The following is an 18,294-nucleotide window of genomic DNA, read 5'->3' as shown; positions in this document are numbered from 1 at the left end:
CGCTCCTCAAAAACCACGCTGATTACGGACAGAAGGGAAAAGTTACAAATGTTCCGGTTCTCTCTCAATCCTGTCCATTACATTCACGACTTCTTCCTTTCCTCGGAATATAGTGATGTCTGGGAGATATCTAATTGTGGGGATGAAGCAGCAGTTTGCAATCATTAGCAATCACACAAGGGACATTGTGATTTCATGGTCTCTCACTGAGTAATCAATATCTTATACATTTCCAAGTTGCTGCCTGTAATGTGCAATATTTCTGTTGGCGGAGAGTCAGAGAAACAAGAGATCAATATGAGGCAGACTTTCCAATTACTGATGTGGAACGCAACACCCCACCACCGTCAAAAACATTTATCGAAGGATGCTTCACCTTCAGTAAGATCGCTAAGGTGGTATCTCATGGCTTCCTCTTACATATCTCAACTATGATGTGAGATAGAGAAACTGTAATGTGAAAAGACAGGAAAAGTAGGAGAGAAGGACACATGAACAACATATGGGATTCCTTGTGATGCACAGGGCAGACTATTGTTTGTTCTGGGCGTGTTAATCTCTCCAAGAGGCTTCCACTCTCATCTCAGCTTTGAAGTTACCTAGATCAACGCCATAAATGTCATTGGCCCATCATTGAACCAATGATCTCAGCTCATAGTATCGTAGAATCCCTACAGTGCAGAAGGAGGCCATTCAGCCCATCAAGCCTCCACCAACTACAATCCACCCCCCCAAGCCCTATCCTTGTAACCACATATATTGACTTCAGTAATCCCACTGCACTAAGGGGAAATTTTAGCGTGGCCAATCAATCCAACCTGCACATCTTTGGACTGTGGGAGGAAACCAGAGTACCCGGAGGAAACCCACGCAGACACGAAGAGAATGTGCAAACTCCACACAGACAGTCACCGGAGGCTGAAATTGAACCTGGGTCCCTGGCGCTGGCAGGCTGCAGTGCTAAGCACTGTGCCACCCCAATCCCAGGACGGCACTGCAGGAGTTCCTTAGGCTACTGTCCTGGGCCCAACCGTCTTCAGCTACTTCATCAACATCCCTCAGAAGTGAAAATGTTCATTGATGGTTGCACAATGTTCAGAACCATTCACGACTGTTCAGATACTGAAGCAATCCATTTCCAAATGCAACAAAACCAGGATAAAATATAGCCTTGGACTGTTCAATTCCAAGTAACATTCACACCACACAAGTGTCAAACAATGACTATCTCAATCAAGGTAGAATGTAGCCATCTCTCCTTGACATCTAATGGCATTACCATCGCTCAATCCCCCATTAGCTACATCCCGGGGGGGGGTTGCATTGTTACCAGCAGGTGAGGAAGGCTTGGGTGGCTCTGTCTCTTCCTACTTCCTGTTCCACTGCAACAGTTTGTTTTTTTATAAAGTATAGATTTGCCAAGTAGTTGATTGGTTGTACAGAGCATGAAAATTGCAAGCACACACACACACACTCACACACCTTCACACAGACACACACACACACACTCACACTCACACACACACTCACACACACACACACACACACACTCACACACTCACACACCTTCACACAGACACACACACACACACTCACACACACACTCACACACCTTCACACAGACACACACACACACACTCACACACACTCACACACCTTCACACAGACACACACACACACACACACTCACACTCACACACGCACACACACACGCACATTCACATTCACGCACGTACTCACACTCACTCACATGTACTCACGCATACACACTCATCCACACACACACACACACACACCCATACGCACACACACATGCATGCACGTACATACACAAACTCATGCACTCACACACACATGCATACTCACACACGCACACATGCATGGACACACATGCATTGCACACTCACACACACACATTCACACAGACACACACACACACTCACACCTTCACACAGACAGACACACACACACACACACACACACACACATTCACACACACACACACACTCACACAGACACACACTCACACATTCACACAGACACACACACACACTCACACCTTCACACAGACAGACACACACACACTCACACACACACATTCACACACACACACACACCCACACCCATACCCAAACACACACACACGCACACATACAAACACTTGAATTTCACACATACACAAATAGATTGCAGAGTAGGTGAGGATAGATTGTGTTGGAGTGCAAAAAATGAAAAGGTTATATAGTTCATGAAGTTTGGAGATAGCACATGCTTCAGGTTGGATTTGGTGGCACTCTCCCTCAATGTCCTGAATGCTTCCAGCTTCACAGCGTGGTAAAGGTAGAGACAGCTGTTAATCTGCTGAGTTTTACTGTCAGGAGATACCAGTGCTGAGTTGAATCCTCTTCAGAAAGCTCTATCTGGGACACTTGTTAGTGACAATCAGTGTACAGGGTTCAAAAGCTTGTATATTGAGTGGAGAGAGAGAGAGAGAGAGAGAGAGAAAACACCCACTCAGGGCTTGTTCCCTCAGCATCTCAGTTGACCTGAGCTGCAGGGAGGGCAGATGCTGACACACACAAACACTAGGCTTGTCAGAGAATTATATTTAAATATGATCGGGGCTAATGTACTCCAGTTGTAATTTGAGTAGATCATGTCAAGGAATTCCTCCTCAGTCAGTGTCCCTTTGTTCCAGTGATTTGGATAAATATTCATCTCCACAGCATTGAGTCCATAAGGCACGTTGATGCTTTGTTCATGGAACAGAATATGTAGTTCATTCATATTCCCCTGATGTCCATGTCTTTGATGGGTTTCTGCAGGTATGTGGTCACCATCTCAATGGTTTGGAATGTGGAAGGTACAGTGATGCAAATTGTGCAGCCGTATTGGACTGTGAGCTCAAGTCACTGCAATGTGTGTTAGATACAGAGTAAAGCTCCCTCTACACTGTCCCCCATCAAACACTCCCAGGACAGGTACAGCATGGGGTTAGATACAGAGTAAAGCTCCCTCTACACTGTCCCCCATCAAACACTTCCAGGACAGGTACAGCACGGGGTTAGATACAGAGTAAAGCTCCCTCTACACTGTCCCCCATCAAACACTCCCAGGACAGGTACAGCACGGGGTTAGATACAGAGTAAAGCTCCCTCTACACTGTCCCCCATCAAACACTCCCAGGACAGGTACAGCACGGAGTTAGATACAGAGTAAAGCTCCCTCTACACTGTCCCCCATCAAACACTCCCAGGACAGGTACAGCACGGGGTTAGATACAGAGTAAAGCTCCCTCTACACTGTCCCCATCAAACACTCCCAGGACAGGTACAGCACGGGGTTAGATACAGAGTAAAGCTCCCTCTACACTGTCCCCCCATCAAACACTCCCAGGACAGGTACAGCATGGGGTTAGATACTGTGTGAGAAGTAGGAGGTACCCAACCCGAGGCCAGTCAGTTTGTATGGATTACACCCGAGCAACTGACTCAATCCTTGGGGGGGAACTCGATCGGCTTAGTTGTCACCGTTAGGTTTCAACCGTCGAGCCCATCCAAAGAGACACCTCTGGGGACACCGATCACACTTCCCTTTCCCCCCCTGCTCTTGAAATCAAAGACACGGCGGAGTCATTCTACGTCAGTTTATTCAATCTTGCAAGAAAGGGTGCAGTCCCGCAGGTACACACACACACACACAATACATGTATATATGTTTTATCATACATCCCATCCTAACGGGAAGGGAACTACCTGTGGAGTCGGCCTACTGCCCGTGCAGGCATAACAGTTGCCTTTTTCGAGGCTTTTGACCGTATACCTGACCCATTCTACCCAGGCATTGGTCTCCTCATACCCAGTCTCTATTTCAAGGGTTTGTTTTAGGTTGTTTACTTCTACCACTCTTACTGCCCTTGGGTCATTTTGGGGAACCTTATCATTTCGGTCGGGTGTTTTTAAATTTTTATCTACGTAGATTCGGAAACATATATATGCCTATGCAGTTTATCATACATCTCCCTTCCCTTGTTAATTGGCTCCCGCGCCGCGCTTCCTTATCGTGAACTGCTCAGCTCGCTCTGTCCTTGGTTTCCACGCTCCCTTATCGTGAACTGCTCAGCTAGCTCTGTCCTTGGTTTCCACGCTCCCTTATCGTAAACTGCTCAGCTAGCTCTGTCCTTGGTTTCCACGCTCCCTTATCGTGAACTGCTCAGCTAGCTCTGTCCTTGGTTTCCACGCTCCCTTATCGTGAACTGCTCAGCTAGCTCTGTCCTTGGTTTCCACGCTCCCTTATCGTGAACTGCTCAGCTAGCTCTGTCCTTGGTTTCCACGCTCCCTTATCGTGAACTGCTCAGCTAGCTCTGTCCTTGGTTTCCACGCTCCCTTATCGTGAACTGCTCAGCTAGCTTCACCCTCCTACATCTCTCTTCCCTTGTTCTATCTTTGGCGCCTATTCCTCCTTTTTATGGTTCGCAGTAACTGCTTCTTTATCATACCCAACCCATGACTACTTTGACTGCGAGCAACTGACTTCATACTTGTTTTTAAGCACCTGCCCCTGCAAAGCGTTTATACAGCATATTTCACTTCTCGATTTCCCGCTCTGTCAGCCCGCTTTCTCAAAAATTGCATCAGCTTCCCCTTACAATCCCCCCTGCTTTTCCTTACACGCTGCAATTTTTGACTTCCACCTCCTGTTTCCATCCCTCAAGCATTATGCGGGCTCGTTCGTCCCAGGCGCCATCTCCACCTTTGGTGTCTAGGAGGCCCTGTCCCTCCTCTGTTTCTAAGTGTATGCCCACTACCCGTCCATCCAGGATATCGCGTTTAGTCAGAGCTGTTTCAATGAGCCTCTGTGTCAGACCCCGTATGCAAGGGATAACACAGCACCCTAAGGCGGTCAACACCCCTGCTACCACTATAAAGGAGATGAGGACGGATACTACGACTCCTTTCCATTTCCCGAACCAAGTCTCCCACCACCCAGCAAGGTCAGTATCCACTCCTGAATTTTCAGCCAACTCCTCAGCCAGAGTCGTTAGTCCTTCTAAGGCTCTAGTGATTGACCATCAGGGGCGGTGTTGTTCGGGATGAAGGTACAACACTGTGTCCCTATCATGACACAGACCCCGCCTTTCTCTGCCAGGATCATGTCTAAGGCTAGCCTGTTTTCCCATGCCATTCTGCTGGTGGCATCAAGCTGCGCCGCGATTCCCTTCACTGCATCGCGGGTGTAATTAATAAATCGCTGCTGGTTATAGTAGATGTAGTTGATCCAATCCACATTCTTATTGATGGTCACCCACCAGAACAGAGACTCAAACCCCGCCGCTATCTGGTTCCTAGCTTTATATTCATCGGGAACCCCCCTGGGGACTCCTATATTGTCTAAATAGACCCGGTCGTCAAAAGAGGTGGGTAAGCTCCTCTCTGTTCGCCGATCCCTACGGGGTTCCTGGTGTTCGAATGCCAGGGTGAATGGGACAACTAATTGGACTATCGCGCAGGTCCCTGTCCATCTCCGGGGTAACGTTGGTCGCAAAGTCCTTCCTCCACAGTACCACCAGAGGTCAGCTCGGGGGACCTGGATTTGGGAATAATTCCCTTCCCCCGTGTTGTCACTTTTTGATCGTACCGCATCTGTCAAAGGTGCCCACCTGCCTGTCCAGTCTGTTCCCAGTCCGGGAAACACAAGTGTCCCTAATACCCCAGAGAACACTGGGGGCTGCGATTCCCTGTTGGATCTTACAGGGGGAAACGTCAGGCCCAGGGATTGGCAGGTGGGATCATCCCAGGCCGTCCGGTGTTGATGTAATCTCACCAGGCATTCCATCTGTTGTGGCTCCTTATCCCATCCTAACGGGAAGGGAACTACCTGTGGAGTCGGCCTACTGCCCGTGCAGGCATAACAGTTGCCTTTTTCGAGGCTTTTGACCGTATACCTGACCCATTCTACCCAGGCATTGGTCTCCTCATACCCAGTCTCTATTTCAAGGGTTTGTTTTAGGTTGTTTACTTCTACCACTCTTACTGCCCTTGGGTCATTTTGGGGAACCTTATCATTTCGGTCGGGTGTTTTTAAATTTTTATCTACGTAGATTCGGAAACAACATTTCAATTTGCTATCTTTTCCTTCTTCCTTTATCCTAATTCCAAATACTGCCTGATGTAATTGATAGTCCCTGGTCCAGTTAAAAAAAAGGCCCATCAGCTATGGAATATTGAGAGAGGTTCTTAGGATCTAAGACTGGACCGCTTATTCTTCTGGTCCATTTGGTCCCTTTTATTGTTATATATATAGGATTGCATTTCTTGTCTAAGCATTCTAATCTGGGCTGCATATATTTCTGATGAAGGGATATTATGGAAGGGAGTTTACCCCAAGGATACTTTCCATCAGCATAAAATTGTAAGGATTCCACCGAATATTTTCGCTGGCTCACCAGATCTCCACATACTACCAAAGAACATAGGTCAGTCTCTACCACCTGTGTTGTAGGGAGATCCAGAACCGTAATTGAGCTCATAGTGTTTCCCTTGTCCTCTTCTAACTTATCTGAATTATATCCCGTACTTGTGAGTACTCCCTGGGACAAGAGGAAGGAAAGCATTATCCAGATTACCCCTTCCATTCTATCCCTTTCTCATTACCTTTTAGGAGAGAACTTAATTCAAAACAGTTCCTTTCCCGCGCTCACGCCGCTACTAAAAATTGATGATTTAGAGTCTTTTAAATTTCAGCTCTGTGATCAGAGTTCATTTTCAGAATATTGTCCACTTAGTCCTCTGTAATATGCTCCGCCTCTGTAACGTGATCGCTAAGAGTTGACGTCTCCTCCGCTGGAGCCGGTACCAGTCCCTTAACTCTGGCGTAATGCGTCCAGCCTCTCTCAGCCGTCCGTATAGCAGTCTCTGTAATCAGTAGTACCAAGAAGGGGCCGGCCCAGATCGGCTCCAATGTTCGTAGTTTCCAGTTCTTAATTAGGACCCACTGTCCCGCCTTGATAGTGTGAACCGCGAATTCCAGAGGCGGCGTCTGTGCCAGGAGTCCCTGTTGACGTAAACGAGACAGGACAGATTCCGAGGCCTCAACATATTTTCGTATAAATACGTCTCTAGACTCGAAGAGGGGTAACTCCCCCCTCGGTCCATTAAAGGGGAGGCCGAACAACATTTCATACGGGGAGACGCCTAAATCACGCCGCGGTTGCGTTCGTATTTGTAGGAGAGCTAGGGGAAGGCACTTAGTCCAGGGCAGCCCCGTTTCAGTAGTGAGTTTCGTGAGCTGTTTTTTAAGGGTCTGGTTCATCCGCTCGACCTTGCCCGAGGACAGGGGATGCCAGGGGGTGGGGAAGTCCCATGATATTCCTAATCCTTTCATTACCCCTTGTAGCACTTTTGATGTAAAATGTCTTCCCTGATCAGAATCTACATTCTCTACCAAACCATATCTAGGCACTATTTGTTTGAGTACTTCCCTGATGTAAGTGGGCCATGATTTCCCCCATTACTTGTTTATTTATCATTTCTCTTCCATCTGGCAGTACCCATTTCCCTTCCTCAGTTTCCCTAGCTCCCATCTCAGTCAGCTCCTCTTTTTCCTTTTCTGTAAAGATTGGATTCGCTCCCCGGGGCATTAGGGAAATAAGGGCCTGCATCCTAATTGGTTGTGGGTTTAGGGCTGCTGCTTTTTTAGCTATTTCATCGGCTAGCTTGTCCACAGGCCTCTCCTTGATCCCTTGGGATATTAAAATGTCCCAAATATAACATCCGTGCTTATCGTCTACTATAAAGAAAAACTTATCCTGTGAGTTCAAGTTCAGGGGATGGACGAGAACTCGTTAGCTATATCTAATACTATAAATACTTTGTGGGACAATGATAATACCAAAATTTGGCATTTGAACTCCAGGGCTGGAGTTTTCCCAGTGACACCAGGATCTGATGTCTTTCCCTGGTGTGAAGGATTTAAATTGGTCAATGGATTATTTACTATTCCTCCCCTCGTTACCAGAGCAAGGTTACAGGCCTTCTCCTCAGTATTAAAGTCGCCCCCAGGTGCTGTAAGTTTCATGGTCATACTGCCGGGGTAGGGAGGTGATGTCCCCCCGCAGTAGTCTTCTAACACTTAGTTTTGTTTCTCCAGTTCCCTTACTCTGAATTCTAATTCCTTAATCTTTTTATCCCCACTCCACTTCTTAGTGGAAGTGTCTACTTGTTCAATTAGTCCAGCTAACTGATGTATTAACAATACTGCTATTTTCTTTGTTTGGTTTCTCTTTTCTAACTCTCTAATCAGTGATTCTGTTGTTTTAATTCTCTCCTTGTCGTCAGCCCAATTTTTTTTTTACCCAAGACTGAGATGTGTTCAATTAATCCGGTTTAAACCTGTTTAATTAATTCAAAGTAAGAGAATTCCAATTATCTTAGTTCTGTCCTTTTTTTCCAATCATTTCCATTGTTGATGTAGTGGGTGAAATGGATCCCACCCCTAGGTCGCTCTTCTCAGAGTCTGGTGATACCTGTTAGGGGTGTTTAGTGCCCTCCGTACCACCGCTTACACTCGTGAGCTTACACCCTTAAGCTCACACTATTAAGCCGGCTTTCCCTTCTACTCCGGCGATCTCTCAGACAGATTCTTTCTTACTCACGTCTGAACATCACATCCCAGGCATCCTTCTCTAGCCTTTACATTCACTTCAAACTCCTGAACTTCGCGTAGGGGGCCACCCCTCTTAACAACTGGTCTAAGGCTGGGTGTAAAGACAGATGCCTCCTTGTCTGTACATGTTCAGTTCAGACCTCTCACACACTCTCACACTTTTTCATCACAGGTGAGCCCCTACTGCACTTTGATTCACTCCCTTAAATTTGGTAATCTATTCCGGAGCTCCGGTTGTGGCCATTCAACCGGACCCGTAAACAGATCCCGGGTTTCGGCACCAATTCTTGTAGGTAAAGATACCTCTGAGACTAATTGTGAGTCAAAGTACAGCAGTTTATTTAACAAAGCCTGATTCAGAAAATCCAAAATAAGATTTATTTTTATCACCTTTAAATATCCTCACTAAATCAAGACCCTTGCACATTCTTACAATTCTGGTACAATAAAACAAAACATCACTTGGAGCACAGATGCACAAAGAAATACTGAAAGCATTCTAATGTGCAATCTACATGTTTAATTATTTCTACAGCTCTGCCTTTGTAACCAACACAGGCAAGTACAAAATCAAATCTACTGTGTGCCTAAATGGTTAACTCTCCTTACAACTTTAAGATGCAATGTAATGCCACCTTTCCCACTTGGCAGAATTCAAATCTCTGTCCGATCCCTGCATAATTTATGAAACTTAAAGCAATTCACTTTGATCGGCTATGCCTATTACATCACATGAGGGTCTCAATGACACAGTTACACCCTCTCTCTCTCTCTCTGTACCATACAGAGTCAGCCTGCTTGTCTCTTTTTAACCCTTTACTGATGGGAGCTCACTGGCCTCTAATAAATTTGACCATGTTTGATTCGGGTGCCTCATGTCGTGACAAATCCCTTTCTCTCTCAAACAGAGATATGATAAACTGCATATATGCCTATGCAGTTTATCATACATCTCCCTTCTCTTGTTAATTGGCTCCCGCGCCGCGCTTCCTTATCGTGAACTGCTCAGCTAGCTCTGTCCTTGGTTTCCACGCTCCCTTATTGTGAATTGCTCAGCTAGCTCTGTCCTTGGTTTCCACGCTCCCTTATCGTGAACTGCTCAGCTAGCTTCACCCTCCTACATCTCTCTTCCCTTGTTCTATCTTTGGCGCCTATTCCTCCTTTTTATGGTTCGCAGTAACCGCTTCTTTATCATACCCAACCCATGACTACTTTGACTGCGAGCAACTGACTTCATACTTGTTTTTAAGCACCTGCCCCTGCAAAGCGTTTATACAGCATATTTCACTTCTCGATTTCCCGCTCGGTCAGCCCGCTTTCTCAAAAATTGCATCAGCTTCCCCTTACAATACAGAGTAAAGCACCCTCTACGCTGTCAGCCATCAAACACTCCCAGGACAGGTACAGCATGGGGTTAGATACAGAGTAAAGCTCCCTCTACACTGTCCCCCATCAAACACTCCCAGGACAGGTACAGCACGGGGTTAGATACAGAGTAAAGCTCCCTCTACACTGTCCCCATCAAACACTCCCAGGACAGGTACAGCACAGGGTTAGATACAGAGTAAAGCTCCCTCTCCACTGTCCCCATCAAACACTCCCAGGACAGGTACAGCATGGGGTTAGATAAAGAGTAAAGCTCCCTCTACACTGTCCCCCATCAAACACTCCCAGGGCAGGTACAGCACAGGGTTAGATACAAAGTAAAGCTCCCTCTACACTGTCCCCCCATCAAACACTCCCAGGACAGGTACAGCACGGGGTTAGATACAGAGTAAAGCTCCCTCTACACTGTCCCCCATCAAACACTCCCAGGACAGGTACAGCATGGGGTTAGATACAGAGTAAAGCTCCCTCTACACTGTCCCCCATCAAACACTCCCAGGACAGGTACAGCACGGGGTTAGATACAGAGTAAAGCTCCCTCTACACTGTCCCCCATCAAACACTCCCAGGACAGGTACAGCATGGGGTTAGATACAGAGTAAAGCTCCCTCTACACTGTCCCCCATCAAACACTCCCAGGACAGGTACAGCATGGGGTTAGATACAGAGTAAAGCTCCCTCTACACTGTCCCCATCAAACACTCCCAGGACAGGTACAGCATGGGGTTAGATACAGAGTAAAGCTCCCTCTACACTGTCCCCATCAAACACTCCCAGGACAGGTGCAGCATGGGGTTAGATACTGTGTGAGAAGTAGGAGGTACCCAACCCGAGGCCAGTCAGTTTGTATGGATTACACCCGAGCAACTGACTCAATCCTTGGGGGGGAACTCGATCGGCTTAGTTGTCACCGTTAGGTTTCAACCGTCGAGCCCATCCAAAGAGACACCTCTGGGGACACCGATCCCACTTCCCTTTCCCCGCCTGCTCTTGAAATCAAAGACACGGCGGAGTCATTCTACGTCAGTTTATTCAATCTTGCAAGAAAGGGTGCAGTCCCGCAGGTACACACACACACACACAATACATGATTCTGCCTTATATGCCTATGCAGTTTATCATACATCTCCCTTCCCTTGTTAATTGGCTCCCGCGCCGTGCTTCCTTATCGTGAACTGCTCAGCTAGCTCTGTCCTTGGTTTCCACGCTCCCTTATTGTGAATTGCTCAGCTAGCTCTGTCCTTGGTTTCCACGCTCCCTTATCGTGAACTGCTCAGCTAGCTTCACCCTCCTACATCTCTCTTCCCTTGTTCTATCTTTGGCGCCTATTCCTCCTTTTTATGGTTCGCAGTAACTGCTTCTTTATCATACCCAACCCATGACTACTTTGACTGCGAGCAACTGACTTCATACTTGTTTTTAAGCACCTGCCCCTGCAAAGCGTTTATACAGCATATTTCAATTCTCGATTTCCCGCTCTGTCAGCCCGCTTTCTCAAAAATTGCATCAGCTTCCCCTTACAATACAGAGTAAAGCTCCCTCTACGCTGTCAGCCATCAAACACTCCCAGGACAGGTACAGCATGGGGTTAGATACAGAGTAAAGCTCCGTCTACGCTGTCCCCCATCAAACACTCCCAGGACAGGTACAGCACGGGGTTAGATACAGAGTAAAGCTCCCTCTACACTGTCCCCCATCAAACACTCCCAGGGCAGGTACAGCACAGGGTTAGATACAAAGTAAAGCTCCCTCTACACTGTCCCCCATCAAACACTCCCAGGACAGGTACAGCACGGGGTTAGATACAGAGTAAAGCTCCTTCTGCACTGTCCCCATCAAACACTCCCAGGACAGGTACAGCACGGGGTTCGATACAGAGTAAAGCTCCCTCTACACTGTCACCCATCAAACATTCCCAGGACAGGTACAGCACGGGGTTAGATAAAAAGTTCAATTCAGGCAGTAGATCGAAAAGTCATTATCTGTATAAAGCAAGTCATTATGACACCATTGGCCAGAAACATAGCTGACTGCTCATAAATGCTATGGTTACAAGAGTAGGTTAGAGGTTAGGAGTTTTGCAGCAAGTAACTCACCTCCTGAATTCCATAAGCCACAAGTCAGGAATGTGATGGGATTGTATGGATGAGGGCAATTCTAACAACATTCAAGAAGCTCAGGACCGTGTGGGATAAAGCAGCCCAGTTTCAATATTCACTCCCTCCACCATGGACACACAGTGACAGCCATGTGTAACATCTACTGAAGGGACTGCAGCAACTCACTAAGGCATCTTCGAGAGCACCTTCCAAACACACAATCTCCACTATCTAGAACAACAGGAGCAGCAGGTACATGGGAACACCCATCCAAACCACTTACCTTCCTAACAGGATTTTGGGTGTACCTGTACCACATCAACTGCAGTGGTTTAAGAAAATGGCTCAGCATCACCTTCTCAAAGACAATTAACGATGGGTAACAAAAGGTGACCTTGGCATCAACAGCTACATATCATGAAGGAATAAAATAAACAATGGCCATGTACCTGTCCTGGGAGTGTTTGATGGGCATGATGTGGAGATGCCGGCGTTGGACTGGGGTAAACACAGTAAAAAGTCTGACAACACCAGGTTTAAGTCCAACCAATTTATTTGATAGTAAACTCACAAGCTTTCGGGGTTAGTCCCTTCGTCAGGTGAATGGAGAGTTCTGGCCTCAGACAGAGCATATAAAGCACAGACAGTTTACAGATTACTGATTAGAATGCGAATCTTTACACCTAACCTGCTGTTCAAGTCCTAAAGTGGCCGACAACGTGAGTGGAAGGAGCACTGATCACAGGTTACAGAGATGTGTATTGTCTCCAGACAGTACAGTAGGTGAGGTTTTGCAAACCCAGGCAAGTCACGGGGGTTACAGATAGTGCGACATGAACCCCAGATCCCGGTTGAGACCGTCCTCATGCGTGCAGAACTTGGCTATCAGTCTCTGCTCAGCGACTCTGCGCTGTCGTGTGTCGTGAAGGCCGCCTTGGAGAACGCTTACCCAAAGATCAGAGGCCGAATGCCCGTGACCACTGAAGTGTTCGCCAACAGGAAGGGAACAGTCTTGCCTGGTGATTGTCGAGTGATGTTCATTCATCCGTTGTCGTAGCGTCTGCATGGTCTCCCCAGTGTACCATGCTTCGGGACATCCTTTCTTGCAACGTATCAGGTAGACAACATTGGCCCATACACGGAATAGAGAGAGGGTGACATTAAAATAGAGACAATGAAAAGGCTTTTTAGCTGTACGGAGTCACTTTATGTTCATGTTGTGAGATCACTTTCCAACATGGGAGGAGTTTAGAAGCAGAGTCATTGTCTCACCCCGCGGTCTCTGCCAGCCACTACCCTGCCCAGCCCCCTCAGCTGCACACTATTTAAAAGTCACCCTTGTCTTTCCAGGATGTTCTGAACTTGCATCTTGGCACCTTAAAGCCCCAGACTATTGGCTGAAGGGTGGTGACTTCTTTATTTCCTGAGTCAGGTGTCATCAGTCCAAGCCCAACTTCAAAACTCCACTCATTATATTACAAGATAACTTGGATATGAAGAAGGCCATTTGGCCCATTATAATCCATCCTTCCAGAGAGCTGGTAAAGTCCAGCTGTTGTAGCATACAGCCTCTCCTTCCTCTGTTGCTTTCATGAGTCACTCATTGCCAGCTGTCCTGGACAGGATACTGCAATGACTTCAACCATTGAGATGGGTCTATTGGAATACGATTAAGGAGTTTTCTGCTTTCTCTTTTGCTTCGGGTGGTTCTCCTCCTTAAAGAGAGCTGTCCCTTTTGAGTTTGATGGGCCAAGCAGGGAGTCTTTTCCTTGTATTTGAGCGGGCGTGTCAGTTCCTCTGGCACTCCCGAAGGTAGACTGCCGACTGCGAGCACTCTGTGTACTGCTGTTAGAATTGTAAATCTTGAAAGGATATATTGGCCTTGGAGGGATTGCTTCTTGCTGCGCTCACGTTACCTACAACAGTGACTGCTCTTTGAAAACATTTTATTACATATAAAGTGCTTTGAAACATCCTGAAGATGCGAAGGTGCTATAGAAATGCAAGTTCTTTCTTTGTGGCCACGATTCTGGCTTTGGGCGACTGTATAAAGTGAGTGATATCTGATTCTCTGATCTTCATTTCATTGGAAATGAATATTAGGAAAAGAGCGCAGTCCGATAGCTCCCATTTCACATCTTGCCCGATATCTGTCGCAAAATGACCTTTCGCTTGTCCAACCTTCCAAGAATGAATGGTTATTGAAGAGGAGGCTCTGAGAGCAAAGAACAAGGAACAACACAGCACGGGAAACAGGCCCTTCGGCCCAACGGGCCCGCGCCACCATTTTAACATTGTGAGTCCCCTCTTCCACCCATGATGACCCTTGTCTACGCTTATGGCACTCCACATTGGAAACCAGATTGAGGGGAGACTAATTTAGGGACAATTTGTTACACCAATCAGCCTCAGAGCACATCTTTGGGGTGTGGGATGAAACCGGAGCACCCGGAGAAAACCCACGCAAGCACGGGGAGAATGTGCAAACTCCCACAGACACCGGCCCAAATCCATGTATCTGCACAGCAAACAGTGATAGTCACTGAGCTGTCGTCTTGCCCGTCCAGTTTAAGCGTACACTAACGACGTGAAGCACTAGGCTACTCTCGAAACATCCAAGAGCAGCCCTCACACGACCCACCGCGTGTATGTCCCTCGTTGGACAACAAGGCGGACCGAAGCGCCTGTGGATTAAAAGAGAAAAACATCAATAACATGCACATCTTATGCAAACATTCATGGATTTTGTCAAGAGAGGGGGCCCTTACATGCTGCACTGCCCAGGAAGTACAGGAAGCGGGGCTGGAAGGGTTAAAACACACCTGTGGGAAATGTTTGTGACTCCTCCCACAAGGTGTGACAGCTCCGCCAACGTTCCAGTGACTACATTCACCAGCCTCTATCCGAGAGATTGTGTAGCAAGCTGGACCCGACGACCCGAAGCTAACTTCCGACAAGCTTCTGTCTCCTCGCTGGCAAACGGCAAAGCAAGTCCCTTCTCTCCGACTCTGAGCTCCAGCATCTCTTTTGAAGAAGTCAGCTGTGGGTGACCCATTGCTGGGAAAGGTTCCTCTCGGTTGGTGTCGGGCGCGGGATCCAGGGCTAAATGGCCTACTCCTGCTCCTATTTCTTATGTTCTTATTGGGTGATTCTTTAACTGGACATCATTAGCTCAAATTCTGGAATACTTGGCCATTCACGCCCCACTACCAATGAGAACATAGAATTGGCCAAATCTCCCTTCACTGCAGCGGGACTGGAGAATCCCAGTGCGGGCGAGGTTGGAAAACCTCAGCCTGAAGCGTTTTATTTGCTTTAGCCAGCATTGCTATATATTTATCGCTTTCTTCTGGTGGGATCTGGGTTTTCCACCTAGCGAAGCCAATTTACTTTTGACATTCGCTAATCGAGACTTTGTGATTGTACCAAATCTCTACATTTTCCGTTAATATCTTCAACTCAGCCCAGTGCTGGAGCCGTCAGGCTGGGCTTTCTATTTTGTGGATGAAGGTCATTGTTGGATTGTATCGGAAAATAACAATCTCAAAGCTACGGAAGAGGCTCAGAGGGTGAAAACCAGCCAACTGCGAGACTTCAAAGCTATGTTTTGCTTTGATGACAAGTTAGAACGTAACTATATTTTTCAACCAACCTGATCAGAAACGAAAACAGAAGCACAGAACAAGAAGCAGGGAGATTTATAAAGTTCAATTACATAGATTTAGCTCATTGGGTGGTGTAAAATTTATTTGGAAGCTGCAAGGATGTGTTAGTCATCCTTGGCAATACAAAGAAGGTGAGCTGTATGCACTCGTTGGTGTTCCTGAGTACTAGATAAACTTCTTTGTTTAAATTCACTACACAACTTGCAAGGAGCCAGCAGAAACCCTACAGTGCAGAAGGAGGCTATTTGGCCCAGCGAGTCTGCACTGGCCACAATCCCACCCAGGCCCCATCCCTATAATATTTACCCTGCCAATACCCCCAGTAGTAAAGGGCAATTTAGCATGGCCAATCTTTGGACTGGGGGAGGAAGGCTAAGCAGACATGGGGAGGATGTGCGAACTCCACACTAACAGTGACCCAAGGCTGGAATTGAACCCGGGTCCCTGGTGCTGCGAGACAGCAATGCTAACCACCGTGCCACCATGCCACCCCAAATAACTTGAGAAATGCTGACTGTTTAATTTTCCTGGTGTCCCTGAGAGCTGTGCGTCCAGGAAAAGAAGTTGCTTGATTGTGTACTCGAACAGACGCCAGAGTGTGGTGACGAAGGGATTTTCACAATAACTTCATTGCAGTGTTAGAACATAGAACATTCCAGCGCAGTACAGGCCCTTCGGCCCTCGATGTTGCGCCGACCAGTGGAACCAATCTAATGACCCTCTAACCTAAACTATTCCAATGTTATCCATATGCCTATCCACTGACCATTTGAACGCCCTCAAAGTTGGCGAGTCCACAACTGCTGCAGGCAGGGCATTCCACACCCTTACTACCCTCTGAGTAAAGAACCTACCTCTGACATCCGTCCTATAATTACCACCCCTCAATTTAAAGCTATGTCCCCTCGTGTTAATGTAAGTCTACTTGTGACACTGATAAATAAACTTTAAAACTTAGCGGAGGTAGGGGAAACTAGGAGCAAGCGATGGCTTAGATGTACTGTCACTGTCACTGAGCTAGGAATCCAGGGTTGCTGGCTGGAAACCCAGGTTTGAATCTCACCTCGGCATGCAATGAAATTTGAATTTGATAGAAATGTGGAAGTTGAATGGCAAACATGAAACCATTGTCATTTTTGGGTCACTCATGCCTTTTACCTAGTACGTAAGAACATAAGAACATAAGAAATAGGAGCAGGAGTAGGCCACCTAGCCCTTTGAGCCTGCCCCGCCATTCAATAAGATCATGGCTGATCTGTCGCTGCTCAGTTCCACATTCCCGCCCTCTCCCCATAACTCTTAATCCCCTCGCTTATCAAAAACCCATCAACCCGTGTCTTAAAAATATTTAGCAAGGCAGCCTCCATCACTTCAACAGGCAGAGAATTCCAGAGATTCACCACCCTTTGAGTGAAGAAGTTCCTCCTCAACTCTGTTCTAAACCGCCCCCCTTTTATCTTGAGGCTGTGCCCCCTAGTCCTACTGTCCTTTCTGAGCGGGAAGAGTCTCTCCACCTCTATCCTATCCATCCCATTCATCATCTTATACGTCTCAATGAGATCTCCCCTCATTCTTCTAAACTCTAACGAGTACAAGCCCAGTTTATTCAGCCTCTCCTCATACCTCAACCCCCTCAACTCCGGTATCAGCCTAGTAAACCTCCTCTGCACTCCCTCCAAGGCCAAAATATCTTTGCGCAGGTGCGGCGCCCAAAACTGCACACAGTACTCCAGCTGCGGCCTCACCAATGCCCTATACAGCTGCAGCAAGACCTCCCTACTTTTATATTCAATCCCCCTCGCTATGAAGGCCAGCATCCCATTCGCCTTCCTGACCACCTGCTGCACCTGCAAGCTGGGTTTTTGCGACTCATGCACAAGGACCCCGAGGTCCCTCTGCACCGTCGCCTGCTGCAGTTTTTCGCCCCGTAAGTAATAGTCCTTCCTACCATTCTTCCTACCAAAGTGGACCACCTCACACTTGCCAACATTAAATTCCATTTGCCATTTCCTGGCCCATTCGCCCAGCCTATCTAGATCCTTCTGCAGACTCTCCACACCCTCCGCACAATTTGCCGTTCCCCCAATCTTGGTGTCATCAACAAATTTCGACACCCTACACTCGGTTCCCTCCTCCAGATCATCTATATAAATGGTAAAAAGCTGAGGCCCCAGCACCGACCCCTGGGGCACTCCACTAGTCACCATCCGCCAATCCGAATAGCACCCGTTGACCCCCACTCTCTGCCTCCTATTTGACAACCAATCCTCTATCCACGCTAACACCCTACCCCCAACTCCATGTCCCTCGACCTTCTGCAATAACCTCTTGTGAGGTACCTTGTCAAACGCCTTCTGAAAATCCAGAAAGACCACATCCACCGGCTCTCCTCTGTCCACTGCCCTAGACACATCCTCATAGAACTCCAGTAAATTTGTCAGACACGACTTCCCTTTAATGAAACCGTGCTGCGTCTGCTC

This window comes from Carcharhinus amblyrhynchos, chromosome 21 (assembly GCF_965287045.1).
Source record: "Carcharhinus amblyrhynchos chromosome 21, sCarAmb.v2.hapA, whole genome shotgun sequence".
Taxonomy (NCBI): domain Eukaryota; kingdom Metazoa; phylum Chordata; class Chondrichthyes; order Carcharhiniformes; family Carcharhinidae; genus Carcharhinus; species Carcharhinus amblyrhynchos.
The sequence above is the reverse complement of the archived record's forward strand: the minus strand, read 5'-3'. Positions refer to the sequence as shown.